We start from the raw sequence: 5,247 nt of genomic DNA on the forward strand, positions 1-5,247 counted from the left end.
GGAATGATAAAAAATGGAAGTGAGCTGGGGCTGGAGAGATAGCTCAGAGCTTAAGAGCACAGACTGCTCTTGTAGAGGACCTGGGTTCAATTCCCAGCACCCACATGGCGGCTAACAATGGTCTGTAACTCCGGCTCCAGGGCATCTGACGCCCTCTTCTGACCTTCTTAGGCATTGCTTGAAGCAGTCAGAGCAGGGAAAAGGTGAGATGCTTTCATCTCATTCTGAAATGCAGCTCAAGTACCAGGGGTTCCTAATAAAGTTAGAGCATGCTGAGGTAAAGCAGCACGAAGATCAAGTTTTAATAGGTCGTCTTCAAGAACTAGAAGAAAAGAAGAGGAAATACTCCTTAATTGTGTCCCAGTTTGTAGAAGAGGAAGAGAGTAAAAATAATACAGGTACAAAGCAGAACTGGGAAAGTGTGGTTGACAGTGTCCAGAAAACCCTCCGGGAAAAGGAGCTAACCTGTCAGACCCTGGAGCAAAAGGTAAAAGAACTGGAGTCAGACTTAGTAAGAAAGAAGGAAATGAACAGAATTGAAATGGAAGAATTGGCCTTGAAATATGAAAAGTTACAGGCTTCACAACAAGCGACGAATGGAAAAAATAAACCTATAAAAGTTTTGGAAGACAGTCCTGAGGAAAAGTCCAATTCACAAGTGATCCAGCCCAGATTGCAGAGTAAGCATGGAAGCGCAGCACAATGACCTGGAGTTTAAGTTAGCAAGGGCAGAGCGGGAAAAGCAGAAGGTGGGCAAGGAGATTGCTAGATTGCAGAAAGACCTTCAAATGATGAGGAATGAGCATCATCAGGAAGAGCTGGACACACTGAAGCAAGAATGTGGGCAAGAAATGGAGGAAAAACTCAAAGAGTAGCAAGAAGAGCTCGAATTGAAGCACAATTCCACACGAAAGCAGCTGATGAGGGAGTTTAATGCCCAGCTGGCACAAAAGGAACAGGCACTGGAAAGGACTGTAAAAGAAAGTATTGATAAGGCCCAGGAGGTGGAAGCTGAACTTTCGGAAGGCCATCAAGAAGAGAGAAATCAATTGCATTCCAGCCAAAAGATATGAAGAAATCCTTGATGCTTGTGAAGAAAAAAAAATGACTGCAAAAGTAAGTAACCTGCAGGCTCGACTTGGGGAACTAGAGAAGAAGTACTAACACAAGCTGCAGCAGGAGAGTACTGATGACAATGTAACAATTATGGAGTGACAGACATAGCTGGCACAGAAGACTAATCAGTGATTCAAAGCTGAAAGAACAAGAGTTCAGAGAACAGATTAACAAGTTAGAAGATGGTTTGAAGAAATATGAAAAGAATGTCTATGCAACAACTGTAGGGATACCTTACAAAGGTGGCAATTTGTACCGTACTGATGTCTCGCTATTGGGAGAACCTACCAAATTTGAGTACTTGCGAAAAGTGCTTTTAGAATATATGATGGGTCGGGAGACCAAGACCCTGGTGAAAATTATAACCGCTGTCCTGAAGTTCCCCAATGATCAGACTCAGAAGATTTCGGAAAGAGGAGATGCTCGGCTAATGTTCACATCACCTCGCAGTGGTATCTTCTGAGTAAACCTGTGCTTAGTTAGCATGTTCTTGGCTTCAAACTTCATCTTGAAGAAATGGGGAGAGAAAGGCTGGGAAGCCGCTTAAAGAACTGTCTGCATTTGCTCTTCTATGAGAACGAAGCTCTCATGGGGGCCATGTGTAGTGTGAATACTAAGAAAATCTTCCATCAGCCCACAGGTGCATTGCAGACACTTTTGAAACAGATTTTATCTGTGGAGAAATGGTGATGGGTTTTTCTTCTTTCTTTTTTCAGTTTTCTCTGGGAAAGTCTTAGGTTGTTTAAAAGATACTTTGGATAACCTGGCCTGATTTGTGAGTTCATTTGATGTTCTTTCTTCTATTCTTTCTGTCCCTCTTTTTTTTGTGTGTGTGTCTTTTTGAAGCAGGGTCTCCCTGTAGCCCCAGCTGTCCTGGAACTCACTATGAAGACCAGGCTGGCCTTGAACTCACAGAGATCTGCCTACCTTTGCCTCCCAAGTTCTGGGACTAAGGTGTGCGCCACCACGGCCAGCTTCTAGAACTGCTTATCTTATTTATTTTTAGAATGATTTATTTTTTCCTTTTTTTAAAGGCTTGTGCAATACATTTTGAGGTGAAACAGTGAATTTTTTTTCTGATAAATTAGAGAATTTAAGTGACTATTACCCAGATTGATTTCTTTTTAGTATTTTCTAAAGCCTAATTCTTTAAGCTATGATAAGTCCCAAATGACAGCACCTCATTGTTTACCTAGCTTTTTTAAAAAATATTTTTTTATTTTATGTGTATGAGTATATTGCCTGCATATATGTGAACGCATCCGTGTCATGCAATGCCCAAAGAGAATAGAAGAGGCTATTGGATCCTCTGGAACTGGAGTTATGGACAGTTGTTAGCTGCCATGTGGGTGCTAGGATTCGAACCCAGGTCTTCTGCAAGAACAACCGGTGTTCTTAACCACTGACCTATCTTTCCAGCCCCTTACCTAGCTTTTATATTTTTCAGAGAAAAAAATACTACTATAAACTGTAAATAGTCAATATATAACTCTATTTATGCAGATCTGTGACTGTTGGCCATGTCATCTCAGGATCAGATAAATAAGTTTATTTCCTATAGAAAGTTAAAAAAAGAGAAACATGCTCATAATATGCACATGCTCATAAAATTGAAAATAATAACACACTCATACTCATAAAAATTTTTAAAATAACAATAATGAGGCCTTCTTAACATCTCTCATGAGTCAGTCCAAAGGAGCAGAGGACCAAAGCTGCATCCTTGCAGAGGTGAGCAAGGCAAGCAGTGGGCAGAGGTAGATGCTTCTTAGTGGAAAGCAGACAAGATCAACCCCATATTGAAAATCTCTGCAGAAATGTGTGCTTGTGCCCCTCATAATTCATATATGTTCAAATCTTAAACCCCAAGGCAATGGTAGTAAATGTGGGGTCTTGAAGCGAACTGATCACAGACACTGGTGAATGGGATTATTGTCTTCATTAAGAAGTTCTAAGGGAAACCTCTTACTCTTTTACTGGGCAAGGACAGGGCAAGAAACCACCATCTATAAGTCATCATGGAACCTCCCTAGATGCCAATCTACTCTTGCCTTCAACTTGGACATCCAGCCTCCAGAGTTGTGAGATACTTCTGCTGTTTATAGGCACCCACTTTACAGTATTTCCTTGTGTGAATCAGAACAGAGTAAAATGATATCTCTTATGGGATTCTTTACTGCTATTAATTATAAAATTTAAAATATATCAGATGGCACACTTAGTTCTTCAAAAACTAAGCATCTCGTTCTATCTCTACTCAATGGTGAAGTTCAATGTAAAAGCAACTAAATTTCAAGGCAGATATTCCCTTCTTAGATATTTAGAAGTGAAACAAAACTCCAAAATCAAAACTGGCAAATTTGAAGAATAAATTAGACTGAAGAAATCCCACTCTGAGATTTCAGGCAGGTCAGCTTCCTTTCTGAATGTTTTCTATCACCATACCAGTTCAAAATCCTTCCCCTGACTTAGTGGGCCAAGAGCAGGTATAAAAGATTCATTTCCAGCCCTCTTTCTCTATCTCTCTCCGTATTTGGCCTGGGCACTGACATTTGCAATTCAGTATGGCTTCTAGGTCCCCAACTGGTCCTGGAAGTGCAGACCGTCATGGGAGCCAAGAACACCTTCTGCCCTCTGATTTGGGCACAGTGGTGGCCACTTCACTCAGATGCCTGCTTCCCGGCAGCCATTCCTGCCTCGGGGCTGCAGACTGGCATGCTGCAATATGCTCTACCTGGGGCTACACCTGAGACCATATGGATGTTCAGCTGCTACACCGTCCAGGACCTGCCTGCAGAACGCCAAGGACCAGATGGAACAGACGATACCTGTGTGAGCCCGTCTGACTTACTCTGCTGGGGACTTGGTGTGCAGAAAATGGCAGACTATAAACATTTAAATAATAATTCCCCAACACATGCTGAATCTTTTCCACCAAGGGTGGCTAGAGAAAATGCTTCCTGGGAAAGAAAAACGTATGGTAGAATAGGTTGAACTTTATTTTTTTCTTTAAAGAACATGGTCAAATGACTAAAATCAGACATGAAACTAGTCAAGGTAACTTCTGGATTTTTGACCTGGACAACTAAAAGAATAGTTAACAGAAGTCAAAATGGAGATGATAACAGAACAGGTTTGGGAGAAAGAAAAGGAATTTGTTGTACTATATTAAACTAGAGAACAGTCTGGCAATGCTGGTCCTTGTTTTCTCTTTTTCTTTCTAAATATTTGTTCAGTCTATCAGTCCTATTTGTTTAAATACATACAGAACCCAGCAATACTTTGTTACTCCCATCACCAATACTGTGGCTCCAGGGCCCCTCTCTGTTGCTTGGGTTATTGCAATAGCCTCAACATGGTGAATGATCGCCTTGCATAGTGAATCAGAGCTTCCCATCCCTCTGCTACATCACTCAGTGGCTTCCCATCTCTGTCAGAATAGAGCCAAAGTTGACACTCCCTCTGTGCCCTCACCTGATATACCCTTTTCCTTTTAACTACCCTGGGTCCCTTGCTACATTTCTGTACAAGATGATTCTAGGAATCATCCTCTGAGAAATACGAACATTATAAATATCTTCCCCCAGATATGGATTACCTGCCCCATTTCTTAAAGATGGCTGCAGTTTGTATAGTGAGTATTGCAATAAAAAAGAAAATCTACTACCAAAATAAAGAGGTTGATGGAGTCACACTGTAGAGTTGAAGCCACAGCTACTCAGGTCCTCGAACACTGGTTCTCCCACCATCCTGGCTATTTACAGAATGGAGGCAGAGCAATGAGGCACAAAAAGATGGAAGGTCAAAGGGAAATCCTGGAGGAAACCAAAGCTCTCACATGGTACTGATTCAGGGAAATGGGAACGGATGAAAATCTGTCCAACAGCCAAAAGAGGAGACAAAACAGAGTCTCTTTCACTCAGGAAGAAAAACAGTTATGTTAGACATTTCCTCCTAGAAGCTAAACCATGGGTTCACAGGGTTTGGGCTTAAAAACTCCTTTCTTTCACATGCATTACCTTGATAGAATCAAATGGACAACCATTTGTAGTCAGCCATCCCTACATCCTGGGATTCCACAGAAGAGAAAGGACAAGGACCAAGGCTTTCAGAAGTTGAGTTACTGAGCTG

At 41.5% G+C, this 5,247-nt stretch overlaps 1 pseudogene; it reads left to right on the forward strand.

The window, feature by feature from the left end:
• Positions 1-208: 208 nt before the first annotated feature.
• Positions 209-1,579, forward strand: LOC103747673 (annotated as a pseudogene).
• The last annotated feature ends 3,668 nt before the right edge of the window (positions 1,580-5,247 follow it).

Source organism: Nannospalax galili, unplaced genomic scaffold, assembly GCF_000622305.1.
Source record: "Nannospalax galili isolate Female #2095 unplaced genomic scaffold, S.galili_v1.0 scaffold100, whole genome shotgun sequence".
In the NCBI taxonomy this organism is placed as follows: Eukaryota; Metazoa; Chordata; class Mammalia; order Rodentia; family Spalacidae; genus Nannospalax; species Nannospalax galili.